General features: G+C 54.4%; 1 long non-coding RNA gene across 1 annotated transcript; it reads left to right on the plus strand.

The window, feature by feature from the left end:
- Positions 1-7,722: 7,722 nt before the first annotated feature.
- LOC135326639 (uncharacterized) lies at positions 7,723-8,365 on the plus strand. The gene is made up of 4 exons (XR_010386937.1): positions 7,723-7,893; positions 7,987-8,027; positions 8,110-8,165; positions 8,265-8,365. It is a non-coding gene; the product is annotated as an uncharacterized LOC135326639 (long non-coding RNA).
- Positions 8,366-9,403: the final 1,038 nt, after the last annotated feature.

A 9,403-nucleotide genomic window follows, 5' to 3' on the forward strand; every position in this document is an offset into this window, starting at 1 on the left:
TACCTCATTTTGATGTCGTTCTCTTCTGCGAAAGCACTTGGAGCAGATGACAACATTTATCATACTATTTTGTTTATTGAGTGGACCCTGATACTGGGGAGAAGGTGGTACTGCACCGAAAGGGAGCACGCATGCGCATTGCGTTCCGCCGCGCTCACTGCTGCCATCGCGGGTCTGAAAAGCGGCACTGCACACTCATCGGCGTAGCGCATGCGCACTGCGTTCCGTCCCGCTCACCGCTGTCCTCGCGTGTCGACAAGGCAGCACTGCAGCCGCCGCCGGCCACCGCTGCGTACGAAGAACAGTGCAGGCAGCCGGCGCACACGTGTGCGCTGCCGGTCACCGTGTTCACCGCTACTCTCCGCTCTCTCGGGGACGGGTAAGCGAAGGCGCTCGTCCACCCCTGCCCGGTGCTCACGGACCGGGAGCGCTTTTCCCGAGAGGGCTTTTCCTTCCTGGTGCTTCCTGGGGGTGCGGGGACGGGCAGTGCCGTCTCAGAGCTGCTCCGCGACCGGGGCAGCCCCAGCGCCTGCTCGCTGATCCCCGCCGCTCTCTCGGGCACGGGCAGAGCAGCCTCGGGGCGCTCGCTGCTCGGCCTGAGCACCGGGCTGGCGCGGCGGGCTGCGGGTCGCCCGCGGGAGCCGGCCGGCTGCAGCGCCGCGCTACGACCACACGAGGGCGCCATTGCGGGTGTCGCCTCCCCCCCCCCCCCGCTCCCGCTCCCGCTCCCGCTCGCCCCCGCCCCTCCCGCGCTGTCCGTAGCCAGCGCATGCGCGGCGGCGGGGAGCAAGATGGCGGCGAGCAGGGTGGGTGTTTTCGCTCGGCGGCTGCGGGCGAGGGCCGAGGCCGCCTGGAGTCGAGCACGTGGGGATCCCGGTGAGGCGAGCGTGTGCTTTCGGGTGGCCGCGGGCGTCGGGCTGTGTCCTGCCCGCCGGGGCTGTCGCTTCGTGGAGGCGGCGGGGCGGGGGGGCGGGGGGTTCGGACCTGGCGCCGCGCCGCGCCGGGTCTGCCGGAGCGCGGCTCTGACTCTGCCTTTTCCGTGTGTCGCCTGTAGGGCCCCAGTTCCTCCCCAGCGCGGGCCAGGGCATGCACTCACCGCTGTGGACGCAGCCTGGAGGAGCGGGGGGGGGGGGGGGGTGTGTCTGCGCGGGGGTCTGGATGTGTCCAGCAGCGGCACAGCAGCCTGATGTCTCCTCTCGTCTGGGACGCGGGTTCCTTTGCAGCTTTTCTGGGATGCGGGGCCCTTGGTGAGTTCCCTGCTGCCTTCTCTGGCGTTCTGTGCAAGCTCATAGATCCCTCCTCCTCCCCCCCCGCCACCCTATCTGATGGGGTGGGAGACCAGTGGCTCCTCCCGCCGAGCTGACAGCAACGTGGGGCACCCCTATGTGCTCCCTACACATCTGGGATGGCACCCCTGCCCTGAGGGCCCCGCAGAGTCCCACCCTTCCTGCAACCAGCCCCCCCAAAGCCATTAAACCACCCACAAATCCTGCCCCAACACCCCTACAGGCCCCAAAACATCTCCAAGCCCTGCCTCAACGTTGTCACTGACTCCAGACCTTCCCCTGCACTCTCTCCAAAGCCCCAAACATTCCTAAAACTGCTGCCAGGCCCAGTCCCCGCAGCAGTGAGGCGTTCTAACAAAGATGGGGTGTGATCTGCGTCTCTGCCTTGACTCAGTCCCGCTTTAGAGAAATGGGAGTTTACAGCGCTTCCTGGTGAAGAGTGTTGGCGGGTGGATGCGCTGATGACAAAGAGATTTTTCTCTCTTTTCTTCTGAGCCGCCTCTCAGAAGCCTCTGTACGTACACGATGTGGCTGATCTGGGATAATCGTGCTGTGCACAATGCTTAAGGAGAACATTGCCATGAAATGGCGGGCTAAGGAATAGCCTAAAAAACCTAAAAGGCTCGGGAAAAGCCAAAGAGAACACCGTTGGGCTCTGGGAAGCCCCAGTGATGCTACAGAAAACAGCATGGCTTTTAGGCATCTCCTCAGAGCAGCAGCAATGTCTTGCTCCAGCCTATGGGACAATGGGGACTCTTATTTACCGCCTTGAATTACCACAAGTGTTGCGAAAGCAGAAGGGACTAGGGAGCACGCAGAGCAGGTTGTGGACTATATGTCAAGTTTAAACAAGCAACAAGCCCCTCTGCAAATAGGAACAGGTTTAGCCCTAAGTAATAGATGAAGGTAGCTGTGAGTAACGTGAAGCGAAGCGGTTATGTCAGTCACCCCAAAAGCCTCAGAGAAGTGGTCCAAACACTGCCCCCAAAGTCTTCATTGCACCCTAGAGGCCTCTGTTTGATGTCTAGTCCCCTTAGGACTGCTCCAATCCCCTCAGAACCTCTCCATTGGACTTCATTGTGCACCAGGGGCTCAGTTGAGCGTGTAGAGTCCTTAGGACCCCTCTCGTACCCTCAGAACCCCTCCTGAGGCCTTTGTAGTGCTCCCAGAGCCCTTTTTTGGTCCACCGGCTCTCGTAGGACTTCTCTAATTCCTTCAATATCCCTCTTTTGGCCTTCATTGTGCAGGAGCCCTCCGTTGTCCTTCTAGCTCTCCAAGCACCTCTCTAGTCCCACCAGGACCCCTCCTTTTGCCTTCGTTGTTCCATATAGCATTTTTTTTCTTCCTTCTAGTCCCTTTACAACCCCCCGGTCTACTCTAGGTGCCTCTTTTGGCCAAAATTGTGCCCTGCAGCCCTCTTTTGGCCCTCTAGAACCAAGAGGACCCCTCTAGTCACCTCTGAATCCCTCTGGAGGCCTTTGTTGTGCCCCAGGGCTGTCTTCTGGCTCTCCTGACGACCCCTTTGGATCCCTCAAATTCCACCTAAGAACCTTTCTGGAGGCTGTCCTTGTTCCCCAGAGTCTTTTTTGGCCTTGTAGACCTGTTAGCACCCCTCCAGTGCACTCTCAAACACTCTCTTGGCCAAAATTGGGCCCCAGAGCTCTTTGGGCTCTCCAGACCCTAGCGAATCTCTCTCGTCCTCTCAGACCACCTCCTGAGCTCATCCCTGCTCCCCAGTTGATATTTTTTCAGCCAGGTAGACCACTTAGGACTCCTCTAGTGCACTTTGGACTACTCTTTCAGTCTCCCTTCTGTCCCAGAGCTGTCTTCTGGCCCTCCGGCCCCTTTAGCACCCCGCTAGTCCCTTCAGAATCCCTCCAGAGGCCTTTGTGGTGCTCCAGAGCCCTCATTTGGCCCTCCAGCCTTCTCAGCAGCCCTCTCGTCTGCTCTGCACTCCTTTTTTTGGCCAAAATGGGGCCCCAGAGGCTTTTTCTTTGTTCATTGGTTCCCTCAGGAAACCCCTAGTGTGCTCTCGACCCCTCTTTTGGCCAAGATTGGGACCGGAGTCTTCTGTGGGCACTCTAGACCCCTGAGGACCCCTCTAGTGTACTCTGGACCACTCTTTTGGCCACAATTGGGCCCCAGAGCTGTCTTCTGGCCCTCCAGCCCCCTTAGGGAACATCTAGTCTCCTCAGAACTCTTCCAGTTTTCTTCCTGGTTCACCAGAGTCATTTTTTGGCCATGTAGACCCCTTAGCAGCCCTCTAAGTGTGCTGTGGACTACTCTTTCAGCCTTTTTTATGCCCCAGAGCTGTGTTTTGGATGTCTAGACCCCTTTAGGACCCTGGTAGAGCCCTCAGAGTCCCTCCGGAGCCCTTCTTCATGCCCTGGAGCCCTCTTTTGGCCCTTTAGCAGCCCTCTATTCTGCTTTGGCTTCATTTTTTGACCTTTTATTTCCCCCCCACAGACCACTCCTGGCCCTCTAGAACCCTTAGCACCCTTCTAGAGGCCTTTGCCATGCTCCAAAGCTGTCTTTTGGGTCTCAAGTTCCCTTAGGACCCCTCTAGTGTGCTCAGAACCCCTCTGGAGGCCTTTGTGTCCCGGAGCCCTCTTTTGGCCATCCACATCCCATAGGAGCCCTCCTGTCCACTCAGAGCACCTCCTGAGGTCGGTCATGTTACCCAGTTTTGATTTTTTTTTTTTCCCCTGTGCCATTTAGTCCCCTTAGGAGCCCTCTAGTCTGCTCAGAACCTCTCCTGGGGTGCTTGTTGTGCCCCAGAGCTGTCCTCTGGCTCCACAGCCCCCTTTGGAACCCTCTAGTCTCCTCAGAAGCCCTCCAGATTTCTTCCTTGTTCCCCAAAGTCATTCCTTGGCCATGCAGGCCCCTCAGCACCCCTCTAGTGCACTCTGGACCACTCTTTGGGCTTTCCTTGTTCCCTAGAGCTGTCTTTTGGCTCTCTAGCTCCTTTAGAACTTCTGCAGTGTTCTCAGAACTCTTCCTGAGCCCTGTCTTATGCCCTGGAGTGCTCTGTTCATCGTTCAGCTGCCTGAGTACCCCTCTTTTCCTCTGAACCCCTTCAGAGGCTTTGCTTGTTCTCTTCTGGCTTCTTTTAGTTGCTCTCTAGTCTCCGTAAGAGATGTCTAATCTGCTCTGGGTTCCTCTTTAGAGCTTTGTTGTGCTGCATAGACCTCTGCTGGTCCTGTAGAGCCCTGAGGAACCCCTTTATTTCACTCTGGACTACTCTGTCAGCCTTCCTTGTTGTGCCCCCAGAGCCCTGCGTAGGTTCTCCAGCCCTCTTAGCATCCCTCTTCCCTCCTTGTGCCAGTCCTCCACTTAGAAATACAGAGCTAGTACTCCCCTGGGGAACTACCCATTCCACCTACTGACCCCTTTTTCTGAGCACTCTAGGTACTATACAGGAAGTACCCCTCTTCAGAAGTACTCACATTACAGAAGCAGCCTTGTTCCAGGAGTTTATTTTGATATCTTGGTTTGCCCTAGAGGAAATGCTGTCCTGCTACAACGGCTGTATTATATGCAGGTCTGAACCAATTAGAGCACTGTGGTGTAGTGTTCCCTTAACAGGTTATGTTGAATCTTGTAGCTTTCTTTCTAAGCATAAGCAGAACTGATTTTTAGTTTTTAGTGCAAAGGCTAGTGCTAGTTTGGGTAAAAAAGCTTAATAACATACCTCCTGATATTATGGGTTCAGTATATAAGGTTTCAGTAATAAAGAAGATGGTCTGTTTTATCAAAGAGGTCCGTCTGTCCTTTCTGTGCTCTCCCATCCAGATACTGAGTGGAAGCAAAAGGCTTGCTTCTGCTTAGCCCTATGTATTTATGGCTGCCAGTGGTTTGCCCCTCCCCTTCCAAGGGCTTGTGGGTAGGGCAGTGGGTGAGGCTAGGGTTACATAAACCCAGGGTGTTCACACAGTCTCTGCTTTCTTTGGGGGTAGTGCTCTGGAACTGCCTTGGGAAATAACAGCATTTGTGGAAGTGAAACTATCCAGAAAGATTTATTGCTGCATTTAGAGAAGCAAGGGCCATTCCTTAATGTTAGAGCAATGAGATGGCTGAAGGTGGAGTTGTGAGCATGCCAGAAAATTGCTTATAGCAGGCAGTTTTGGTTTTGTGTTGGTATCTTGGTGTGGGGTGTTCAGGGGTGGACGAGGGTTTCTGAGTGTGCAGTTGTATCCTCTGTTAATTGTCAGTATTGTTTTCTGGTGTTTGTGTGTTTACTGTGGAAGGGGCCTAACTTCCTCACTGGGCTCTTTGAACATGCTGATGCTTGAGGCATTGCTTGTGCCTCTGCTGGACTGCAGACAAGAGAAGAGAGCAGGGGTCCTGGGAAAACATTTCCTTCTACACTTACACCCTAGGTGGTGGTTGTGTGTTTTATCTCCAGTAAGGTGGATCTGTGTGAGGTATTGCTGTCATCAGCTAGTCTGGTTTCTGGCTCGCTGGATGTTTTGCTGCTCCTCAGAAATACTGTCAGCCCTGTTCAGGGAGAAACTGTGTGGGGTTTTTCTGTAGTATGCAGACTTGTAGAAGAGTCCAGATTTTGTATGAAGAGGGAAGGAAGCCTTCTCCCTTCCTGTAACTGCAGTAGGATGAGAAAGGAAGTCACCTCGTCGGAAAGCAAAGCGGACTGTGAGTAAGCCCATGTGCCTGAAGAGCTCAAAAACCAACCTCCCCTCAGCTAATGAACTCACCTCTCTTCTTGCCTAAGCCTCAGTGCTGAGAGAGAAGAAACGGTTGTACTTCTCGGAACCACCAGGAACCAATTTGCAGTCTTGCCTGGCAGCTCCTTTCTTATATCCATGCCTGTGAACCTAGTGCCACCTGCCCTTCTGTGGCTCTGCTTCTGACCCCTACCCTGGCTTCTGGGGCTGCCTACTTTGCTTCTTCAGGTACTATGTCGGCCCTTTGCAGGCATGGCTGAGGATTTCAGGTGAGGTAGAATGGGTGATCAGAATGGTGTTTCAGTTGTTGTAGGGCTGGTCAGCGCTACCTGGCAGCATAGTAACTTTGTCTTGGTTTTCCAGGTGCCATGGGTGTCCCCACAGCAATGATGTTGGAGTCTGGAGTTGGTGCGGCACAGGTGAGCACAACATCGGTGGCGCTTTGGTGGAGGGTGCTCTTCAGCTGGAGCTGGCTGGCATGGGGGTGATCTCCCGTGCTCTGGTTTGGCAGGCAATGAAGGCGAATGTGGTGACCGAAGGAAGATCAGAGAGGATGTGGCTGCCATTGAGGATGCCTCTTGAGGACCAATGGTGTGACGCACAGCACTGCAAAAGCTAAGGTGAGGAGCAAAGTGTCGATGTGTCTTGGGTGTGTGTGCTGACATACAGTGTAGTATGGAGAACTCTTCTGGATGAGTGCTGTGTGTGAGGCAGAGGCAGTGGGGTGTGCATGGCAGAAAGTGAGGGTGTGGTAGGCAGAGCAGCTCCAGCCTGTGTCTGTGTTGTTGAGTAGTTTATGGGGTGTGTGTTGTAGCTGTGGTATCTTTTGCTCAGGTCTTGATGTCGCTCTTGTTTGCGCTCAAGGAGCGTGGCCCATGCTCTGCAGCGCTAGCGCGGCAGGCATCCGTTGTCTTTTGCCTGGCCCGACTCATCAGCATTGTGCTAATGGATAGCACCTTGTTCTGTGCAGGCAGCTAAAAGGGGTGGCGTGTCACTCTGGTTTTGCATCGTGGCCATTTGCAGCCATCATTGAGGCCTCCTTGGCCGTTCCTCTTCTGAGGCCGCTCTTGTTTTGCACCTTCCTGGCATCCTTTCAGGATTTTCTTCCCTGCATCGTCAGAGCCTCAGGTCTTCCTTGCTGGCTTCTTCTGCATCACTCTTCCCAGCTTTGCTGGCCCCTTTCCATCACAGGCAGTAGCGTCTGACTCTTCCGTGGGCTCATCCGGAGCATCAGAGCTGTGTGGTTGTGGCATTGTAGGGCTTTTTGGCTGGCAGCATCTTATGCATGGGAATAGTTCTTTTTGCATAGGGCTTTCCTTCATGTTTGTGTCTGTGTGTCTGTTCGGGGCTGGAGCTGCCTTGCCTGTGGGTGTTAGGAATGATAGTGCGTGGAGTGTGTCAGTGATGGGCTGGAATAGTGATTGGTCAGCATCTGTGTGTTCTATTTTACATTGCATTTTTGCAGATGCGGATTAGTGTTTGGATCTCTTGAGGGAGATGGAGGAAGGAAGGGGAATGCCGTAAGAAGGTGAGCTAGAGATTCCTTGTTGGAAGGAGTGTTGTGGTCAGTGGTTCCCTGGTTAATTTTTGCTTTGTGCTTGTAGGTGTGGAGCCTTGTGGAGAGCAAGTTGCTTGCGTCCGGGAGGAGCAGGGCAAGGTGAGTGTTGGTCTGAGAGAGGACGCAGAGCCCAGTGTAGGGCTGTTGTCTCGTTGGCGCTGTTCTGGTTTTACAGGTGCCTGGTGGGCCTTGGCGTGGCGGCCAATGGCCCAGCAGTCAAGATGGGTGAGCAGAGCAGGCAAAGGTGTTGTAGTGAGGTACTGTTGTGGTGGGGTGTGGTTTTGGCATCACCTCAAGGTGTGGTTGTCTCAGGTTTTGCAGGAAGTTGTGAAGAGGAGAAGTAGAGTGCTGAGAAGAGCCCGAGCAGGTAAGAGGGGGAGCTTGTTGGGTCAGAATCTGATGGCGTGGTAGGGTGATGCCGGGTTGCCTCTTGGTGATGTCTTTTGCTGTGCTTTTTCAGGTATGGTGTGGGCCTTTCCCAAGCGTGGCTGAGGATTTCAGGTGAGCGGATTGGTGTTGGGCATTGTAGGGCTGGTGAGCGCTGCCTGCCAGAAGAGTGGCTTCATTATTTTGTTTTTTCCAGGTGCCATGGGCTTCCCCCCAGCCAGGATGCTGGTGTTTGGAATTGGCGCAGTTCAGGTGAGCGGAGCACCCATGGTGCTTTGGTGGAGAGTGCTCTTGCAGGTGAGGCTGGAGCCAACTGGCACGGGGGTGACTACTTGTGCTCTGGTGTGGCAGGTGAAGGCAAATGTGGCAAGCAAAGGAAGATCGGAGAAGATGGGTCTGCCATTGAGGATGGCTCTTGAGGACCGATGGTGATGCAGAGCACCGGAAGAGCTAAGTTGATGGGCAAAGGGTGTTGGGGTGTCTTGACTGTGTGTGTGTGTGTGTGTGTGTGTGTGCGCGCGCAGGTGTGTGCTGACGTTCAGTGTAGAGTGGAGGGTGGTTTGGGATGTGTGTGTGCATGAGGCAGTGGGGTGTGCATGGCAGAAAGTGAGGATGTGCTAGGCAGAGCGGCTCCAGCCTGTGTCTGTGTTGTTGTGCAGTCTGTGGTGTGTGTTGTAGCTGTACTCTCTTTTGCTCAGGTCTTGATGTTGCTCTTGCTCGTTGTGCTCAAGGAGCACAGCCCGTGCTCTGCAGCACTAGCATGGCAGGCATCCACTGTCTTTTTGCCTGGCCTGACTCGTCAGCATTGCTCCAATGGATTGTGTCTTGTTCTGTGCAGGCAGCTAAAAGGGGGTGGTCTGTTGCTCTGACTCCACATCGTGGCCGTTTGCAGTCAGTCATCTTTGCAGCCATCATCGAGGCCTCACTGGCCACACCTCTTCTGAGCCCGCTCTTGTTGTGTGTCTTCCTGGCGCCCTTTCAGGGTTTTCTCCCCAGTGTTGTCACAGCCTCAGGTCTTTCTTGCTGGCCTCTTCTGCATTGCTTTTCCCAGCTTTGCTGGCCCTTTTCCGTCACGGGTGGTGGCATCTGACTCTTTCATGGGCTCGTCCAGGGCATCAGAGCTGCACAGTTGTGGCGTCATAGGTCTTTCTGGCTGGCAGTGTCTTCTGTGCTGCCATTTTTTGTGTGTGTTTGGGGGGGGGGGGGGGAAGTTGGGGGGTGTGTAGTAATGGCAGTCACCAGAGCAGAATAATGTATCTATGAAACTTCTTGGGGGGGTTTCAGTAAGAAGTAAAAGTATTCTTTTCTTTAAACTCTTTTTTGATTGAGTGGCCATTTGGGGGGATTCTTATTTAAGCCAGTACAGTGTTACCTTTAAAAAAGAATGGAAGGAGATGGTTCTGTTAGTAGGGGTGATGAATGGCTGGGGTGGGAGTGAGTGGGCAGTTGTTTGGTTGTTGGGTGGGGTTGTTAGTGTGTCTAACCTTGTA

Source organism: Dromaius novaehollandiae, unplaced genomic scaffold (assembly GCF_036370855.1).
Source record: "Dromaius novaehollandiae isolate bDroNov1 unplaced genomic scaffold, bDroNov1.hap1 HAP1_SCAFFOLD_33, whole genome shotgun sequence".
Classification (NCBI taxonomy): domain Eukaryota; kingdom Metazoa; phylum Chordata; class Aves; order Casuariiformes; family Dromaiidae; genus Dromaius; species Dromaius novaehollandiae.